At 41.0% G+C, this 22,467-nt stretch overlaps 1 pseudogene across 1 annotated transcript; it reads right to left on the minus strand.

The window, feature by feature from the left end:
• Window positions 1-3,565: 3,565 nt before the first annotated feature.
• On the minus strand, window positions 3,566-20,972 carry LOC308379816 (up-regulator of cell proliferation-like; annotated as a pseudogene). Its single transcript has 4 exons — window positions 20,787-20,972; window positions 18,996-19,035; window positions 18,634-18,897; window positions 3,566-6,235 (listed from the first exon to the last, which is right to left on the minus strand). The product of its transcript is annotated as an up-regulator of cell proliferation-like (transcript).
• Window positions 20,973-22,467: the final 1,495 nt, after the last annotated feature.

Here is a 22,467-nt window from a genome sequence, read left to right on the forward strand (position 1 = left end):
CATTGTTTGAGCACGGATCAGCCTTGGAGAAACCAAAATAGCCTGTCTTCAATCATTGCGTTAATTAAAGCTGGCTAATAGGACATTTTATCGATTTAGTTGAACCACAGCTGTTATTTGTGTAAGAGAGAAACACATACATATGTTGTCTATTCAAAACCAAGCTAAGAAAAATATAGTCTTCACAGAAATACGATTGTTGTGCCATTTATTGAATACATGTCAGTGAACACACTTAACTGGGTCATGAAATCATATACCACTGCAGATTAATCAGCTTTGTAATTTTACTGGAGTGGAATAGAAAGATGGAGAGTTTAAAGAGCAAAGAGTTCTGTCTGAATAACCTCTCATTGCGCAAGCTAGAAACACATGCTTAAACTGCTATCCTAACACCATATGCTATCCCATAGTTATAGTAAATTATAATAATAACTAGCAACATCATTAAAAACCTGTATATAATTTTTTTTCTAAAAGCTTATTGATTCACTTCATGGTGAAACCACTTGAACAGAAGAGAAAAGAATCAGGTACTGAACTAGTGTGTGTGTGTGTGTGTGTGTGTGTGTGTGTGTGTGTGTGTGTGTGTGTGTGTGTGTGTGTGTGTGTGTGTGTGTGTGTGTGTTTGTATGTGCAGGGTGTGTGGTACTGAACTACGAGCTGCAAGCACCTGAACCATGTCAACAATTATCTCAAAATCCCCCAAGAGCACTGAAGGGAGACACATTTCATTATTCAACATTTTAAAGACAATAAAGACAAGAATAGTCAAGTTGGTCATTTAACCTAAAAGGTCCCGAAACAGATTTGCTAAATGATATTGAATAAAATACACAAACAATAAAATAAAAAAAACATGTCCCCTAGCAAAAAAAAATATAAAGAGCATTGTCTGCACTGATCACTGTTACACATTAGTTTTGGGGACAATAATCTGACATTAACACCATTCTGACCTGGCTGGCATCATACATAATGTTGGATTAGAATAATGAATAATCTCTTTTAATTATAATAACACTTTGCTAACATTGCAAAGTGTTATTATAACATTGCTAACATTGTTAACATTGCAAACTGGCAGTTTTAACATGTTCACCCCCAGTTTGATGAATTTAAAACACATAATATGATCTCACACTAACTCATGTTGTTTGATTTGACGATCATATTGATTAAAATCCCCAACAACTGACTCTTTTAAAGAAAAAGAAACACAATAATCTCTTCTTATCTGATTGGTCCTTAATAATAATTAAAAACATAAAATGAGAAAACATGTTAATGTTCTCATTAGGAATAATATGAATATAGGATATCTAGGAAATAGGAAATAAGGAAAGGAGAGATAGTTGAATCTTTTCAAAATGGATATCTGGAGTTTGTCACTCTTCAGAGTACATTAGTTGTGTGCAGATATGCAAATACAATTCAGATCTTAACCAAGCAAATGTAATATATATGAATCACTTCATTACTTATCCTTAACTTTAAATGTTGTTTGGTTCCTAGTGCTCATCTGCCAGGAACAGTTCCATGTCTGACAGATTTTCCTTGAAGCAATGTCAGTTGTATTTATTAATTTATCTAATACCACGTTATTTGTAATTCTAAGTGCAGTTCTTATGATTAAAGTCTGACTGTCTTAATGTCATCATTTGATCTGCAACATCTGGAACACCTGGAGTGAGTTCTTCAGACACACTTCTCAGCCCCATCTTGAAAAACCTCCTTAAGCCCATTCTGGGTTGGCGTCAACTCTTTCCAGGCAGGTGGAATGTCTGCAGGCAAAGCAACATCATGTTAAGCTCTTCATTCTATTTCATAAGAACATATTTCCAGTAGTCTGAGGCATCCATGCTTGGGTCTCCCGTTATCTCCCAATCGGGTAGAAGGGGTAGAAGTACCACTTGTAGGGGTGATACTCTCCTTTGGTTTCAGAACTCTTAAAGTGTCCTTCACCTTCACCTGGTAGGCATCTGTCAGAAAGCTTCTCAAAGGAGGTTTGGCACTTGAACTCCTCACTTAAGGACTGTTGCATGTCTTAGAGGGACTCTATGAGCTATGGCATTCTTTAAAGTGATAAAGAAAGTGTGTCCTTGGAAGGCTAGTTGGTCTTTAAGATGAGTGCGTATTTTCTGTACAAACATTTTCATCTCTGTGTTCTCCTCAGTCTCCTCTTTTGCACAAGTGACTGCATCAGTCACTTTAAAGACTACTTCAGAGAGATGCTTCATGTTTAGTTTTTGTCACTTGCCATCCAGGGAAAATGTTTAAATACTTTTGTCCAAGATCCCGCAATTAACAAATGTTTTGTAATTATGTGTGTATTCTTTGAATTTTTCAAAAAAGTCATCCTGAAGCAGCTGCTTTAAAAGGGCAAACTGGAAGTGAGTCCTTGTGCTGTAATCCAATCCTCCATCTCCGGTCATCATATCCTCTGCAATATCTGAACCGAGCCTTTTGGTGACGTAGTCCTGAACGGCTGGTGTCAAACAGTCCTGTGTGAATTGTGCAGCTTTCTTTATGCCCTGATCTGTGTCATGGAACACATCCATTAACTCCTCAAGGAATGTTTCCTTGGACAGTTCTAGGTGTATCTTAGGGTCCTTGTCCATGATGTCATGCATTTTATGAAATGCAATTGCTGCTTCCAGCAGATAGAGAACTTCAGCACACATTCACAGTCTTCATTTAGAGAGACATGTTTATCTTCATCATCGATCATGTTGAGGACTTCTTTGATATATGTCTGTGAATTTCTCTTCTCCAGCTGCTCTAAAATCAGCTTCATTCAGCTTCATATGGACATTTCCTGATTGGGTCCTAAAGTGGGACTTTAACTCATAGAGGGATGTTCTTTTTTGGGATGTGGCGACTGGACTGGGTAAAGATGTGAGGAAATACAGTGCAGGAGATGGTGGTTGTCGTATAAAAATATATTACTTTATTTACACTGGGACTATAAACCCCAACACAGTGCCCACAAAATAAACAAAACAAATCGCACATTCAGGCCGTACTCACCGGAACTAAAGTGCTTGGCACCCTGGGCACCTGCTTGGCCGATTAGGCCCAAATACCGGCAACTTCACTTCCGGATCCAACCATTGAACCAGGGGAGTCTCTGCCTTTTAAAGGGCAATCATCCCTTTTATTGCCACGGTGAAAAGGAAGGAAATTCACCTTCTCACAGGGCCTCCTTTTAAACATCCAGCTTTTGAAAATCTAAAAAAAAGAAAGGACAGTTCTGCTACCAACTGCTTCCACATTTTCTCAAATTCTTTGTTGAGATCATCATCTGATACATTTTCCTTTCTCTTTTGACAGGATTGAACAAGGTCCTGAACCTTTTTCTCTTTTTTCTCAGTCGTTGTATTCTTGATCATGTTGATTTGTTCTGATCCTTCTTTAATTTCAACTGCCTTCAACAGAGAGGATTTCAGGGAGCTCTCTGTCTCTCGAGTTTTCTCTATATTTCTTCGCTAAAGCAACACTACTGTCCTTAGTCTCCAGGATTTGAAGGATTTTCTTCTCCTCCTCATCCAGTTTCCCCCATGCTTCAGTGGTCATCTGCACCAGTCATTCCAAAGTTGGATATTATCGTTTCATTTTTCAAAAGCCAAGAGTTCATCTCTTTCTGATTCCCATTTATTATACTCAGAGCATACATTTGTGTATGCGTCAGCCACCAAACTGTACATGAAGCTGAAGATGAAGTTTTCATATTTCACAGCTTCCCACAAACAATTAGTCCACTTCAGGAAGCCCTCTGCATTCATTCTGTCGATGCTATCAGGTGTCTGTAAGCAGTCAATCAACCTCTTCTTGAGTTCATAGACAGCTTCAGTGTAGCCAGCATTCACTGGGGCCATTGGGGGAGTTCCATGCCAAAGTCCAGGGATGTAGTAGCTGTCTTTGTCAGGATCATAGTCCATCACATCAGTGAACTTTGCATAAGCCTCTTTCTTCTCCATTTTAGCTGCTGCTTTGGTTGTCTCATCCAGCTGCTCCGTCAGCTTCTTCCTGCTATCATGAGGAGACATGTCTGACACGTTCTGATAAACAAACAGACATCTGGGCTTCTTCCCAACCTCCTTCATCCTGAGAAAGGTGCGGACCACAATCTGCAGAATGTCCTTCATCTCTGTGGAGTTCTCCATGGCCATATTGATGATGGTGATGTCACTGAGGCCTATGACCAGCGTTGCTAATTCGTTGTCGTGTTCGTAGCTTGTGTCCAATGCTGCCAGCTCAGGTGATTTGAAACCCTCTGTGTCAATGACCATGATGAAGTCACACTTTAGCTCATATCTGAGTTCCTCAGAGACTTTAATCAGCAGCATGAAGGCTCCTCTGGTGCATCTTCGACTGCTGACTGCAAACTGCACTCCAAACATGGTGTTAAGAAGGGTGGACTTCCCAGTGCTTTGCACACCCAGCACAGTCAACACCAGGATCTTACTCTTGGTGTCCACCAGCTGATGCAGCTGAGTCAGGACCTCTTTTATCCACTTCATTGGGATGTTTGATGCGTCTCCATCAACCAGCTCAACTGGAAACCCATCCAGCAGCATCTGAGCACACAGAGCAGGTAGGTGCTGGACTTGTTGTCGGGATGGGTAGTTTTCTGGAAGGGAGCAAGCACACTCATAAATCTGGCCCAGCTCACGAAAGAAGTGCTCAGGACCCAACGAGCAGTTTGAGATTTGCTCATCTAAGTCTGCAATCAGCTCCTTATTCTGTGGTGTGTTTATACAGCAGTCTTTGTACTGTTCTCTCAGTGTGGACAGGTTTTTTCTAGAGAGGGTGTCCAGCTGAATCTTCAGCCACTTCAGGAAGTAGAGACGCTGTGTTCCTGACTCTGAGATTCCAGCAGTGAATTTCCCCATGGCTTCTGAAACAGCCTTCTCCTGCTGTTCCTTTCTGAGTGCTTCTTCTTTTGTCTTGAGGGAACTCTTGTAACCCTCTATGTCTCTCCCTGCATGACGCATTCGGCAGTTTTCCTTTTCTATTAGACTGATTTGCTTCCAGATTTCACCATGTAAGGGCAACTGGTCTTTCTTGAATTCCACAACATCCTGAATGCTCCCAGTGATGCCTTCAGCATTTCTTCTGCCAATTGTACACTCAGTGCAGTCCTCATCAACCACAATACCAATACCATGAGCAACAGCAGCCATGTCTTCCACTTTCATTTTAAATGTATTATTTCCAATAACACCACTCACATGGAAACGCAAAGCCTTTACAAACTCTGCATCATTCTGCTTTTTCTTGATGATCACATTGGTCTCCTCCACCTTGTGTTTCATGCATATATCCCTGAGTGTCTTCATGTTAAAGGTCTTACTCTGAGAGTTGGTGACCAAGAACAACTCAGCTCTGCTCTTTCTGTTGTTTAGAGTGCTGAGGTCTCCCTCTAGGTCATCTATGAAGATGAAAACTGCAGCTGAGGTCTTACACAGGAAGGACATCTGGGTCTTAAACAACCTGCCATCTCCTCTAAGATTGGCTATGGCCACTGGCTGTCTGAACATGTCAATGTTTGTGTTCCCACAGGGTAAATACCAGCTGACTTCTACCAGACCATCTGAGATTCTCCTGGGCACTTCACCACACTTCATGTCACGGTGAACAAATGTGTCGTTGTGCTGATGAGGATTACTGAACAACTTGTTTAGAGTTTGCGATTTGGGCAGACTGCTCTCTCCTAGTCTAACAAAAGACACCATGGGTATGTCCATTTCTACGATCCTGCCCTCTACAAATGTCCTGTCCCCTGCTAGAGAATGAGGTCTGAACCTTTTAACCAGGTCTCTCATGGCCCACAGCACCAGAGTGCTCTGCTGTGTGTCACAGTTTGGCAACAGCAAAGGAACAGCAAACTGGCACAGGGACATTTTGGAGACCATTTCCTGCTGGAGGAAAGGATCTGAGCAGTGGAAAAGAGCAGTGATCAAATCTACAGGATTAATAGCATCAGAATCATCATTAACATCAGTGAAACTACAATTATACACTAGCTGGTCTTGTGCACATTTGACATTTCTTGCATTTAAATTGGACATCATCAGTTTCCTCAAGAAGGTCCATGGTAGCTGCTCCAGACTTTGTGCTGGCTTGTCAGCCACTGCGTTACTCTTGATCTCCAGGACCGAGCTGAGTTTGAGTTTCCCTCCATGAAGATCCCCCAGGCCCAAGGTTGACAGCAGCTCAGGAAGGAGGAGTTCTGGTGGTTAAAACATATTTGGCTGTTTGTACTGGTTACTGGATTCCATTGCTTTATGTCTTTGTTCTACTACACTACCTGGTTAAAATGTCTAATGTCTTTGTGTGTCTGTCTATTGTTTTCCTCCCCACAGGGGGCGCTAATGAACTCTTCCAGTCACCTGTGAATGCATGCTGCTGGCTGACAGTGTGGTTTATAACATTCTACAATCTAAGCACTGGCACTTTATCTTCTTTACTTTAACACACATCTTCAACCTAACAGAAACATGCCATTGAGTGATTTACACAAAAAGGTCTGATGCAGTTTGATGTTGACATGCCGTTGAAGTCTATGCCTTAGTACCTAAAAGCCTGACACTTCCACATGTATTAAATGTTCTGCTTTGCTTTGTTTGTTTGCAGCCTTGTTACTATACAGCATTTGCATTAACATTAACATATACATGTCAATGAAGACATGTAAATGTTTGTGTTCCCACAGGGTAGATACCAGGTGACTTCAACCAGACCATCTGAGATTCTCCTTGGCACATCACCACACCCCATGTAACGGTGGACACATTTGTCATTGTGCATATTTATTTATTTTAGTATCTAAATGCCTGATCCTCTCCTTTATACCTTAGTATCTAAAAGCCCTGACCCTCTACTTTACTACAATTTAATGGGAGGAGAGAAGGTAAGTGCGCCTAATGATGTATTGCGTGGTATTTACTAAAACTGCCTGTCGAGCGCACGTCTCAATTTGCGGGATAATTCTCCGCCTCATAAAAGCACGTCTTAACCAGAAAGCGCATTTCCATTGAGTCTGAAAACGTTGATATGGCACCAGTTATAAGGCGAAGATATATACAGAGACAGCGCACAGAAATATTTTTTTTTCAACTCGTATAACACTTTTTCAGTTAAGCGATCCACAAATCATTAGACGGTACAGGTTAACCAGGCACGCAATACTTCTGAACCAGATCAGAGACATCGAAGCCTCCAACCGGAGATCACATTCCATTCCATCAGTTGTTAAACTCAGGACAACATTACAAATATTGGCATCGGATCATTTCAAACAGTTTTAGCATCAGCAGTTGGTATATCTCAGCCTTCACTCAGCCAAATATTCACCCAGGTACTCGACGCATTACTACGGTGCGCTGGTCAATACATTTCCCCACTGCCATAGCTGAAATTAGAGACATCAAACAGGACTTTTTTTGAAATCGCAAACTTTCCGAACGTAATTGGAACCATTGCTTGCACCCACATGCAAACAGTCCCACCTTCAATCCACGAACACGTTTACCGAAACAGAAAGCACACATATTCAATGAATGTACCGGTCATATGTGATGCCAACATGACCATTACTTACGTGGTAGTGGTCTGTCCATGACAGTTTTATCTTCCGGAATAGTGCCATCTATTCATGATTGAGCAACGGTGATTTTGGAGAGGCCTGGCTACTTGGTAAATGTATTTGTTTCAGTGGGGATATATTGTAGTGAACCCATGTCCCAGAACGTATTAATCTCGCCATGTACACACCTATATTGTTATAATAGACAGTTTATTTATTAATGCCACCAATAGCATATTATTTATAATCGTGTTCTTTTAAACATCTCGCTGTAGGTGATGGCAGGCAAAACAACAATATAACCCATTGAATCAGGTTCAATGATTGAGCGAACGTGAACCAATATATCTACCTCCTCTCCGCTGAACCTTAGTTTTTTCTTCCTCGAATCTCCATGGTGGGCAGTAACTTGCAGGCAATTTCTCCCGTCTTTTAACGGTGCGCTAAATAATGATTGCCCAGGATCTGGCTTGATAAATATCACGGAAAATGCGGGGAAACATTGTGCGTTAATGTGCGCCTGGCAAAGGCGCAGATTAAGCTGCGTTCGCAAATCAATGTTAGTAAATCAGGCCCTTCAAAAGGCGGAGTAAGCACACAGTGCCCAGCGCAGAACTGGTTTGATAAATACCACGGGAAATGTGCAAAAACACTGTGCGTTAATGTGCGAACGCAGATTAGGCAGCGGTTGCATGTTAGTAAATCAGGCCCTTAGTATCTAAAAGCCCTGACACTCTACTTTATGCCTTAGTATCTAAAAGCCCTGACACTCTACTTTATGCCTTAGTATCTAAAAGCCCTGACCCTCTCCTTTATGCCTTAGTATCTAAAAGCCCTGACCCTCTACTTTATGCCTTAGTATCTAAAAGCCCTGACCCTCTACTGAATGACGCAGATTAATGGTTAACCCTACTATTATGTTTGGGGTCAATGTTTAACATTTTTGACGTAGTTTGTTTTGCTTCATATTTAATGACTTTCCTGGGTTAACACAAAATGAACATGATGAAATGTTTTCAATGTCCTGTACACATGTTGTACGCATAGGTGTTGTTTGGGGTCAATTTAACCCCAGGCTGTTTTAATTGTATAAAATATATAAGAAATACTGTATCAACTTTTCATCACATTGTAACTATTCCTGATAACTTAAATAGTTTTTTGTACAGGAGGTAGAAGAGGCGTTTAATAATTGGAAGGTTGGAAGGTTGCTGGTTCGATTCCACACTCCTTCTTGCCGAAATGTGTAAGTGTCCTTGAGCAAGACACTGAACCCCTAACTGCACCTGATGTAAATACAAAATTCCTTGTAAGTCGCTTTGGATAAAAGTGTCTGCTAAATTACTAAATGACTATCAAATTGTCAGGGCGGGCTTTATACGATGATGGACAGATGATCATTGAATGACTAAATGAAATGACTAAGGGCCTGATTTACTAACAGGATTGCGCCCATTTCTGGCGTAAAATAGCGGTCGTAAACATAAAACGGTATTTACTAAGGGGCCGCAGCGCATATTAACGCCTGTGGCTGTGAACAGGGGAGGTAACGTGGAGGTGGGTGGTAACGTAGGCGTGAGGCGCGCAATTTACATGGGAGGAGACAAGGTAAGTGCGCCTAATGATGTCATGCGTGGTATTTACTAAACTGCCTGTCGAGCGCACGTCTCCAATTTGCAGGATAATTCTCCGCCTTAATTAAGCACGTCTTAACCAGGAACGCATTTCCACTGAGTCTGAATACGTTGATATGGCAGCAGTAATAAGAGCAAGGCGAAGACATAGACAGAGGCAGCGCACAGAAAGAATTTTTTCAACTCGTATAACACTTTTTCAATTAAGCGAACCAGAAATCATATGACGGTACAGGTTAACCAGCCACGCAATACTTCAATTACTGGACCAGATCAGAGACGACATCTAACCCTCCAACCGGAGATCACATTCCATTCAATCAGTTGGTAAATATTGCAAATATTGGCACCGGATCATTTCAAACAGTTATAGTATCAGCAGTTGATATATCTCAGCCTTCACAAATATTCACACAGGTACTCGAAGCATTGCTATGGCGCACTGGTCAATACATTTCCCCACTGCCACAGCTGAAATTATAGACCAAATTATAGATCAAACAGGACTTTTTTTGAAATCGCAAACTTTCCGAACGTAATATGAACCATTGATTGCACCCACGTCCATATATATTGTAGTGAACCCATGTCCCTTGTAGAAATAATTAATCTCGCCATGTACACATCTATATTGTTATAATAGACAGTTTATGCATTAATGCCACCAATAGCATATTCTTTATAATCGTGTTCTTTTAAACATCTTGCTGTAGGTGATGGCGGGCAGAACAACAATATAGCAGCACATTGAACCAGGTTCAGTGATTGAGCGAACGTGAACCAATATATCTATCTCCAATTCGCTGAAGCTTCATTTTCTCTTCCTAAATAAATACCACGGAAAATGCGGAAAAACACCGTGCGTCAATGTGCGAACGCAGTTTAAGCAGCGGTCGCAATGTTAGTAAATCAGGCCCTATATAGGGCGGAGTAAACACAGTTTGCCCAGCGCAGATCTGGTTTGATAAATACCAAGTAAAATGCGCAAAAACACCGTGCGTTAATTTGCGAACGCAGATTAAGAAGCGCTCGCATATTAGTAAATCAGGCCCTAAATGACTAGGCCCAGCTGATACATTCAGCTTTTGCCGGATCTCGTAGGAAGGACGGTAAAAACAAGTTTTCGATCGACAAATGCCTTGGTCGCGTTTCTCTGTTCCTCTTTCAAAATGAATGCGCTGTCAACGTCTTCTAAAACAGACGCGAATCCCCACATTTCAGCTCTTGAGCGGCAGCCATGTTTGTTGAAAACTAATTCAACTAAAGCATTGGTGACGCAATTGATTACGTTATGGTTGATCATCTGTCCATCATCGTATAAAGCCCGCCCTGACAATTTGATTGGTTAGGTCTTTTTCAGCTCTCTGATGATTTCTCCCCAATGGAGCAGTGCCAGACCGAACTTCCAGACCTCAAATGTTGTGGGCGGGGCTAAGATCGGTCTGGTATCCAGGCTAATATTTCTCCATAGTCGCGTAACATGTATTCTGGATGTATAAGGGGGATGGGTGGGGGTATTGTTTTATTTAAAGGGCTATTTAGGTAGTCAACAAACTTACCTAAAGTACCTGACACATACATTTATTTTATTATACAATAATGTTTTGGAGGTTTAAATTGCTGAGGTCAAATTGACCCCAAACATAAAAGATGTTAGTACATTTGAAAGTAATAGGAGGGTTAACTGCATATGCTGAAGTTATGACAGTCACTCTAAGGTTAAGTATGAAGTGTTTTGGTGGTTGTAGTGATGTGATCATCCCTACAGGTGAATATGTGCTCTGGCTGCCATGTGCATATATGCCATTGAGCCGGGGTCTTTGGTGAGGCGGTCAGAGCACATATTCACCTGTAGGGATGATCCTGTAGACCCGGGTTCGAGTCCGGGTGGGGTGACCGCGCTCTCCTTTCGCTACATAGTGACTGAGTGACAAGCTTTTGCAGGTGGGTGCGAACGTCCACCTGGTATCCTGGATCACTGACTACTACCAAACTGTCTGTCTGACTGTCACCAGCCAATTGGAAACTGCTGTGTACCCTGCAACCTAACAAAGCTTACGACTAAAATCTCCATATGTACCAAACCAAACAAAATGCTAATTGCCAGCATAACTAAACATATCTTCTCCCTCTCTCTCTCTCTCTCTCTCTCTCTCTCTCTCTCCTTCCATATCACATTGCGAATGCCTACAATAACACTGATAAAATAGCCATATTGCCTACTGTTAAATCTACTACCCAAAAGTATCTCCTTATCTGCTTCTGAAATTGATGTCTACTAACAAAAATGTTCTCTCTCCCTAACAGCCTGTTCCAATTGCTGATGGAAGTGGAAACATTGCTCTTCACCCCCACCACTCCTCATCTCATACATAATAATAATAATAATACATTTTATTTATAGGGTGCCTTTCAAGAAACCCAAGGTCGCCTTACAACAGTGAATAAAACATTAAATAATACATAATACAGCAACAACTTCAGTTGGCAGGACCTTTACAGGTTATAGGCTTGCCTAAACAGGTGTGTTTTGATGTGTGTTTTAAAGAGAGCGATTGAGTTAGGGTCAATGTTCCTGATGTCAGGGGGGAGGGAGTTCCAGAGGTGAGGGGCAGAGCGGCTGAAGGCTCTGGATCCCATGGTGGACAGATGGGCTTGGGGGACGGTCAGGGTGATGGAGGAGGCAGACCTGAGAGACCGGGTAGGGACATTGATGTGGAGGAGGTCAGAGAGGTATGGAGGGGCGAGGTTATGGATTGCCTTAAATGTGTGGAGGAGGATTTTGTAGTTAATGCAGTGTTTAATGGGAAGCCAGTGGAGTTGATGTAGAACGGACATGGACAGCCAAACTCTACCCACTCACTCCGTTCCTTTTCTTTCCCTCCTAATCTAGACTATCTCCGCGATGGGACGCTGCTGTAGTCTCTCCACCTGGTCTACCTGTAGAAACTCTCCGCCAATTGCACCCACCGCCACCGCATTGCCGTACACTTACTCTACCCCATACCCTATGCTAGCATTTATATACAACATACATTATTGCCACCACTGAAATGTTTCTCTGTCCCTACATCCTTTACCCCTGTTACAGTAACCCTATGAGCACAGTGTATACCCACTAAACTGATCTTGCCTGTATCATGTATTTACCATCAGATGTCTGTATATATATATCGTACATCTACCAAATGCTGGCTGTGTACAACCCCTGTTGTTTCGCCTCCCCTTCTGCCACACAACCCTCCCCCTCCCCCCTTCCTATCTCCACCCGACTGACCTCAAGCAGATGGGTCACCCCTTATGTGCCGTGGTTCTGCTTAAGGTTTCTTCCTGACTAACAGGGAGTTTTCTCTTGCCCCTGTTGCCATTGTGCTTGCACTAAGGGCAGGGGCGGGCAATTAATTTCCCCAAGGGGCCACATGAGATAGTGAGACCGTTGTGGAGGGCCGGACCAATAGGTGGAACTCAATTCTGCTCAATATACATTTGATCTCTTTATTAAACACATTCAATTGTATGGTTTTGATAAGCTGCTACTAGTAAGAGTAGATGTTACATTTAGACTATGAAAATGTGGTGCAGGCATAGTAAAAACACCAACATTATTTAATCAACATTCACAAAAACGATGAAAAATGTGCACGTTTTTGCAGTATTATAATAATACTGACAGGTGAGAAAGGATCTGTATCTGGATTTGTTAAATGTAATCACTGAGAATGTTCGTTCACATATGTAGGTAGATTCGCCGGGAGAGGGGTACATTTCTCAAATGCCTCTTTTTTCTCAGGGCATATTATAAACCTTCTTTGATAAACTCCCTATCAGAGAATGGCCTACTGTTTTTAGCGATTTTGTGGGTTATCACAAAGCTGGTTTTGACTGCTCTAAAACTAACTGAGTTTTTAACTGACAATTCATGTCTAGACCCATTTCAGTCTGGTTTCCGAACCTATCACAGCACAGAAACCGCCCTTGTTAAGGTACTCAATGATATAAGGCTAAGTACTGACTGTGGGAAAACAACTGCTCTGGTATTATTAGACTTAAGTGCTGCATTTGACACAGTTGATCATGCAATACTGCTCCACAGGCTTGAGCACCTGGTTGGTCTGAGGGGCACAGTGATTGACTGGCTCAAATCCTACCTCAAAGACAGAAGTTTCTACGTCAGTATTGGCAATTACACGTCCTCATCCATCCCCTTAAACTGTGGTGTTCCCCAAGGATCGATCCTAGGCCCCCTGTTGTTCAATTTGTATATGCTCCCACTCGGGCAAATTATCAAACAACATCAGATTTCATACCATAGCTATGCTGACGACACTCAATTATACTTAGCAATTTCTCCCAATGACCTTAGCCCACTAGAATCACTTAATCTGTGCATAGATCAGGTCAATAACTGGATGTGTCTTAATTTTCTTCAACTTAATAGTGACAAAACAGAAGTTATTGTCTTTGGAAAAGTAAGCGACAGACACCAGGTCAGTGAATTTCTTAACACCAAAGGACTAAAACCAAAGGCCATTGTTAAAAATGTGGGTGTAATTCTAGATAGTGACCTGTCATTCAATCAACACATAAAATCCATCTCTAAATCAGCCTTTTACCATTTAAAAAACATTTCAAAGCTAAGAGGTTTCATGTCACAGGCTGATCTTGAAAAACTTGTCCATGCATTCATTTCCAGCAGAATTGACTATTGTAATAGTCTTTTCACTGGACTCCCCAAAAAGCATATTAAAAAGCTCCAGCTAATACAAAATGCGGCTGCTAGAGTTCTTACCAAAACCAGGAGAACAGAACATATAACTCCAATACTGAAATCTCTTCACTGGCTTCCAGTTAGCCACAGAATTGATTTTAAAGTGATGCTACTTGTTTTTAAGTCCATGCATGGGTTTGGACCTTTATATTTTAAGGACATGCTCCAGCCGTATGTACCTCCCAGACCCCTCCGATCCCAGGATAGAATCTTGTTGGTGGCCCCTACTGTTAAAACTAAACAAGGTCAAGCAGCCTTCAGTTATTATGCAGTAAAACTTTGGAATCTACTACCAGACCACATCAAAACTGCCCCCACCATAGACAGTTTCAAGACAAGACTAAAAACAAACCTATTCTCTTTAGCCTATATGTGAAATTCTCTATTTATTACGGTATGCTGCTTCTTAGTGCTGCTAATCATAATGTCTCTTACCTGCAATTTATTGATTTTAATGTTTTATTTATTTATTTATTTTCATAATTATTTTTATTTTTTATTTTTATTTAAGTTTCTTTTACTGTGTTTCAATTTAAATGTTATTACTGTTTGTTTATGTAAAGCACATTGAATTGCATAATGTACGAAATGTGCTCTATAAATAAATTTGCCTTGCCTTGCCTTGCCTTGCCTTGCCTTGCCTTGCCTTGCCTTGCCTTGCTCCATACCTGGATGTGTAAAGCTTGGTAAATGTTGATTTTGCAGTTTAGCTAGCAAACCTTCAGATGTCTGTGCCCGCTTTGCATCAGTCAAATTCTTGTATTTCTCTGCGTGCTTAGTCTGGTAATGGTGATTCAAGTTGTAATCCTTAAACACAGCGATCTGTATTTAACAAACTATGCACACGGCTTTACCTTTGACTTACGAGCGTAGGCCTCAAGGGCGTAGGTTTGGTCTCAGCATTGGTAGGGACACTTCCCGGCAGACCCCCCCACCTCCAACATAAATTAAAAAATGTAGTTGATTTAAACATAATAAGAATAATAAACCCTTAGTAAAAAACTAAACGTTCTCCACATTTCTTGACATCACATGTTTTTGTTGTCCTTTTTGGATATCCCAAACATGAGTAAGACCTCATCTGAAGCCCTGATGGTCCAGCTGCTTCTTCCTTAACCTGCACTACATCTGAACTGGATTTCTTAGTTTCCTGAATGCATTTCAAAATATTGCCTTAATGAACAAAATTACCTAATGAGAAGTACATGCAGTGCATTTGTTTGTTCTGAAATTCATTTGTAATATGTAGGTAATTGGTTCAGGTTTTATGGAGCTGTACTAAGCCTACATCATCTGGATTGCAGTGCAATGAAATAATGTATTCATGAATTATTGTTGCAAACATTTGGGCATCCCAATTTATTGCACCTTTTTACTACCTTCTTCAAGTATTCTCAAAATAGCCAGTGTGATTGATTACATTCATTGGTAAAATTGTCTAAACATACCTTTAAAAAACAGCATTTGAATGCAAATTTTACCAAAATGGACAATTCAACGTCTCATCTGAACCCCTTTTGCTGATTAATCATCACCCTGCTCTACATCTGTAGCTTCAGGCTGCTGTTTTTCCTGCACAAGAATTCATCAATTTAATAGACACTAACCATGCTTAGTTGACATTGGTCGAGACATTACAGGGAACGGAGATAGTTTTATTATCCTAGGGATCATATAGGCCTACCAATTTATAGGGTGACCAGATTTGAGTTTGTGAAAAAAGAGGACACTTTGACTCCTCTCCCGCAACGGATTTCTTGGATGTCATGTACTATTGTAAACGATGCAACTAGTGCAAGGTGCTAGTTTTGCCAGATTGGAAATGGCGTATCTTATCAGAGACTCAAAATGATCGTATTTGGAGGATGATTATCCTATCTGACAACTCTGGGAAAGCGGTCCACCAATGACAGTTCTCTACAGTCAGAGCTCGCGGAAGAAGGGCGATACCCTTTCCAAAACTTGTACGGACGTAATAACTAGATTGTTATTAAGGCAAAATCCCGGACGTGTTTAGAATCCCGGCCGGACGCATTTTTTAGGTCTCGAAAAGAGATGCCCAGGTAAAAACCCTTATTATGAGTTGCTAGGCTGCTGGTACTAGGGTAGGGTAGGGTAGCTTATCCTTCTGGCTTCAACAAGACGAGATGTAATGCAAGCAAAAGTTACATGCTCTACACACTTACAACTTTCAAAACTTGTTTCCATTGTACAATGGGTGGCGATTTAGGGTTAGCAGCTTCGCAGTATGGGTAGTTTTCCGACTAACTAACAGAGACCTGGGCTTTTTGATAGCTCCTTAATCTATGGGTGGAAAACACTTCTGGCATGTCTTTTCTTTTTAGGTGTCTTTTCCCTATCTACAGACCACAAAAGGTTCAAAATATCAATGCTAAGACCAAACGAAATACTGATATGAGGCGTTATTATTTCCTGGCGTATTTAGTAGCTTACCGTATCAGACTAGCAGCACTCTTTCAGGATTTACGTAGTGTTTCTGACTCTGCCACTTCAGCCAATTAAATGACAGCATCTTGTCTCACAGGCTCGAGGGCGCATTGGAAAACTTAGAAATGTATTTATAACTCTTCTGGGCGACGAACATTGTATTGATAATAATACGAATGAGTTTGCAAATATATTGTGCCAAATGTTTTTTTCTCAAATTAACAAAATATTGGTAGGGACTTTTTTGTCTTTCCCAAATCTTGGTCGTGACTAGTCCCTACCAACCCTATGCAAACCTACGCCCTTGGTAGGCCTACGTAAATTAAAAAAATATCCAGTTTATAATACGGTTACTTGCCAAAACAATAGAAGACATTCCTCCAAAATACCTCTTTTTAAATGATTTTGTTGCCGTTTCGTGATTTCCGCTAAGAAAAAATTGTTCTTTACGCAAATAGAGCTTTAAAGTTTCAGGTGTTGCGTAGCAACCCACCTTCTGACTTCAATTTTCAATGACTTTGCCTTACGTTAAATGACTGCGGAATTATATGAAAGAAGCACAAAACTCTTTACCCTTTACTCTGTGTCTGGTATCGCACTTCAACAGATTAACCCTGGAATTCCGGCGGCCTGACTTTCATGTGGATTACCTTCGCCCCAGTTATAGTTTGTACCTGTAATGTTCAAAGCCTTCGTTATAGTTTCGTTCTTAGTCTTAGTCCGTTTCAGAGATGGGCAAAAATACATCAAAATGTATTTTGATACAAAATATAAAACACCCCTCAAATAAATGTATCAAAATAAAATACAAAATACTGTTGCCAGAAAATGTAACAAAATACAATACATGTATTTTGTATTTTGAATATATGGGAAATACTTTTTCTGAATTTTCTGTTTCTCACAATGTGGTATAGCAGAACATTCAGGTTTGGGCTATACAGTGAATATGGGTATGCATCAGTATTTTTGCGTCACTATTTAGATTGACATAAATATGTCTATGGGCCCTGGCTACGGGGCTATATAATGTACACAAAGCTCTGGTGAACCCCGTAAAAAAGGAAGAACAGTCACATAATGCCAGTGTAACTAAGCAAAGCTATTTAAAGACAAAAACTTGATTGTTTATGTATACATATATTTTTGCAGGAAGCAGCTGTGTAAGTTTGCGAACACAGCCACGTTTTGTGAAAAAAATGGATTTAACATGAGAGTCAATGAGAGGGATCTGGGGTAATTTCCTTTTCGCCCCAAAAAGGGGCGGGCCATAAGAAGCACCACTTTTGGCAAAAATAAATTCACTAGTATTTCAAATACAAGTAAATGAAATACTTCCCATCTCTGGTGCTTGTTTAGTTTGTACCTGGCTGAGCGTGACTCGTGTTTTGTTTGCCGCAACGGCATATAAGTTTATCGCTTGGTCAGCTCAGAGGTTGCCTCTGCTTTGTTTCTTTCTACGCTCTGATCGCCAGTTCTCTAAGTCCCCAGCAGAGCTAGGAGCCTGCGCCCCTCCGCGGGTTGGGTTCTCGAGGATAACCTCCCTCAGCATCTACGTATTCAGCGGGTCCCTCTGCATTGGTCATCACAGGTCAGCTCTTCTCTTCTCTGACACCCTCTCATATAGCTCTTCTCTTCTCTGACACCCTCTCATATAGCTCTTCTCTGACACCCTCTCATATAGCTCTTCTCTTCTCAGACACCCTCTCATATAGCTCTTCTCTTCTCAAACACCCTCTCATATAGCTCTTCTCTGGCACCCTGTTGTCTGTCCTGTGTGTTCCTGGCTGTCTCTGTCTGTAATAAAATCTGTTTCAAGAATTCCTATCTCGGAGTCTATTCGTTCCGTGACACCTTCACTAAGGAGACCTATGGATAAGTTTATAGCAATGCAGAAGTTTCCCTCTTCCATGCTTGGTGATGGTTCTGTTGGACCAGTGTGTCCAGCTCTGTCCATGATACAGTGTCTAAGATCTTGGCTAATCTAATCACTCATCTGTCCTCCTTGAAGGCCCCTGATATTATTCAGATAATTGAGAAACACCCTGATCTCTTCTCTGATGTACCAACTCACACCAATGTGTGTTAAGTCTGGGTTTTCCTGTTCTCATTGTGTTGCTTCCCCCTGAGCCAAGGTTGTAACACTTGTATGAAGTTTGCGGTCAGTGCACAAGTCAGGTGTTAATCCTCACCTGTGTGTACAGATCCCCCCACGCATGGGCTCTGGCGGCCATCTTTACTGAGGGTGGCCACAGTAAAGTGGTACTTCTCTCCTGGAAGAAGTCCTGTCACCTCCGCCTCAGAACCTGCTACCACGATGCTGCGCTGCTCTTGGCCTCGTCTCCAGGTCACCCTGTAACTGTAGGGGCCAGGAGCGCCCTCTGGTGGTGACCATCTTAAAGTCACAGAGTGTGGCTGCACTGAGGGGAACTGGATCTGCCCAGGTGGAGGAACACCTGAGAATGATGGAGGTGGAGATGGAAGCTAAAACGTGAGGTTTTAGTGCTAAATACAAATACATTGATGTTAAGAAAAGTGTTTAAACATTAAATACCTCCTGTTTTGGTAACTTTGCATTGTGTCTCATGTGCATCCTGTGCAAAACAAGAATAAAATATTAGAGAACAGAGAAGCTGGGTTCATAATGAGCATAGTCTGCCTGTCCAGACACTGACAGGGGAGAGACTGATTGCTGTGTAGGGTAAAGAAGGGATAACAAAGGATAACGAACGACACAGCACCACTTATGCAACGACTGCCACACCTGTGTTATGTTAATCTGGGAAATATAATTGAACACATTGTGTAAATAAGTGTCTTGACACATCAAAGGTGCAGAGTTGCGACACGTGGGTAAGGTACATTTGTGGATATAATTTAAGTTGCTACTCTGTACTTCCATCAATCCACTCATTTTTAACTCTGTAACAAAATAACAGTTCATTTAAACTTCAGAACTCATTTTGGCAGGTATAATACAGTAAAACAAAACCTGGAGCTGCTTCATAGTTGTGCAAATATCAAAGTTAATTGACATTATTAAGCTTGTGTCACAATAGAAAATGTAACCAAGCCGTGCTATAATAACAAAGAAACCACACCTGATCAGGGCCCTGTTCGGCGTACAACTGAAGCTAAGATAATTAATTTAGCTCGCGACATGAGATAATAAAGCTCGCTAAATGAGAACAGGCCAAGCGGGTCTGGCGACGTGCGCTAAGATACTAAATCGTCTAGTTAAGTTGTCTCGTCAGCTAAATTGCACGTCCTGCTTCAAAAGGCAGGAAAGGTCGATCACCAAAACCATGATTTTTTTTAACGGTACAATAGTCTCAACTCAAAGAAAAAGACTAATTTTTTTCTCCGCTGAGGCAGGATATGACCATGAACGCGTTATGAAGAATTCAAGACCATAATCATGTCAAAATTGAACACTGCCGCGGCTGCGACAGCAATATAAGAAACTGTCTATAGGCTATCTAAGACGTGATATCTTTTCCAGGCATTGAATATGTGACTTTGGTTCAGCTGATAGAGCTCATGGATTGCATGCAACAGGTCGCTGGTTTGACCCTCTTTGCCTCCGTAGTAATTGTAGTTTTACATCTCCTTGTAAATCGCTTTGAATAAAACCGTCTGCGAAATGACTAAATGTAAATGTATTAATAAGAAATTCAATAAATTGAAGCAATGGAAATATATTGTGTGTATTTCTCTCTTCTTATCATGCATCCACCTTTTCTACAAAAATGATGTGCTGTAAAGTAGACTGAGGTAGACTTTATTCACTACTGCACAAAACCTAGACACGTTTGCAAACTATACATTTGCAATGATGTAAGTTGCATTGGTTGATGACGTATGGTTAATAACATCGTGATTGTAGAAGGGACATAAAATCAAGATCTTAAACAACTTTTGCCAATATCTCCGTAAGGGAGATGGGTTACTGTCAACATAACACTGTCATATAATTATGAGTGCTTTGTTCTCCGCATCGTTGACATTACAAAAACGTAGGCTACCACTCACAAAAAAGGGAAAATGGATCTTGGCGGATCGCAAAGAACTCTCTCCCTACGCTAATCAAACTATCTAATATGACAAATTTTAGTCCTTGCAATGGGATCCCTCCTTTTGCCAGGGGTTTGGCAAGTTTAGCCAGCTAAACTTAGTATAGCCTGCCCCGGAGCAGGTTAGTGCTAAGTGATATGTTACTATGGTAATTTATCAGAAGTTGCTTCGCCGAACCCGTTAAAGGGGCGTTCTCTTTTTTTAGCCTGGAATCTAGCTCGCTAAACCGCTTAGCGAGCGTTGCCGAACAGTACCCTGTATATGTGCCCACCTGCTCCACAACGTCATGTCCCTTGTGATCTTTAAGTAAACAGCGGGAGCAGATTGCTGATTGGTCGGTTCTGCAGTAGAACTCCAGCTGTTTGTGGTGCTGTTGACAGAGGCTCTGATCCTGAAGGTCCTGTAGCTGGTGTCTCTCCAGATCTGGGTCAGAGTAGTGAGGCCTGATGCAGGTCATGCAGTAGGAATCCCTACAGGTCAGACAGGTCTTCACAGCTGGATTTGGGCAGACATCACACAGCACCCGTCCAGCTGACACTCTACAAGGACGCATTAATGGATTTGTTTAATTAATTAATGAACGGATGAATTAATGTTTGTATGAATTTGTTTTGGTAGGAGCAGTCATGCAGCCATAATCTAAAGGTCCAAGTGTAAATATTATAAAGACCATGACATTACGAGCTGTACTGGTTTTGAGCCGTTTGTCTCACTGGCTCTGAAATACAGTTTAATATAATTCCCAAAGCCTGCTGTGCCATTGTGGTTGGGGGGCAGTAAAAGGACTCCGATGGACCTCAGGTTGCACAGTAGGCCTCAGTTATGGCAAAAGTCATTATCACGATTATATTGGTCAATATTGACACCAGGATTATTTAACACGATTACTCATATGAACCTATATTTATGGAAAGCCAAAAATGACATAATTAAAAATAAATACAAATGTAAAAATGTGAGTCATAAATAAATAAAATGACTAAAAATGCACCAAAGAAAAGCATTAGAAAAAATATATCATGCAGTTATGTGAATGGAAATGGAAAATTAGTCCTTTTTATTTACTGTTACATTTATTTACACTTACATTAATCCCCAAATACATTTCTTCCTCCTTTTATTTTTCTATTTATTTACACATTTTTTATTGTACTATTTCCCGTACCGTATTTATTTCTTCTCGCGCCTTTTTACATTTCTTTCTCCTACATTTACATTTCTGTTTGCATTTATTTCGGTATTCATTCTTGTCTCAGTATGCAAATGAGGTGGGCTATCATTGGCCGGCGCAATGAGGACTCATTTTCCATTTCCATTCACATAACAGCATGATATATTTTAATAAAATAGCATATATAGAAATTATATATTGTGTCAATTGCACTGCATAGATCTGAAAATGTTATGAGCATGATTGTATATTATGTCAAATTGTACAAATGTACAAATATATATATATATATATATATATATATATATATATATATATATATATATATATTATATAATATGAATATATACCTATACTTAAAATATATTATATTATATTGTATCACATATTATATATATCATATATCAGGACCTGGCCAGAGGGCTCCACATCAGCTCTACAGGACTGTTTTGAATGCACAGACTGGTCGGTTTTCAGGGAGGCGGCCACCACCAACCAGGCCGTCAACCTCAACGAATATACAGACTCTGTAACTGGATACATAACCAAATGCATGGAAGATGTATCCGTCACCAAGGACATTATAGTGAGAGCAAACGAAAAACCCTGGTTCACCAGGGAGGTACGTGAGCTCCTGAGGGCACGCAACGTTGCTTTCAAGTCTGGGGACAAGGAGGCCTTCAAGTCTGCCAGGGCCAACTTGCACCGGGGCGTGAGAGCAGCCAAGCGTGCATATGGACAAAAAATAAACTCACACTTCACTGACATAAAGGACCCAAGA

This window comes from Sprattus sprattus, assembly GCF_963457725.1.
Source record: "Sprattus sprattus genome assembly, chromosome: 18".
In the NCBI taxonomy this organism is placed as follows: Eukaryota; Metazoa; Chordata; class Actinopteri; order Clupeiformes; family Clupeidae; genus Sprattus; species Sprattus sprattus.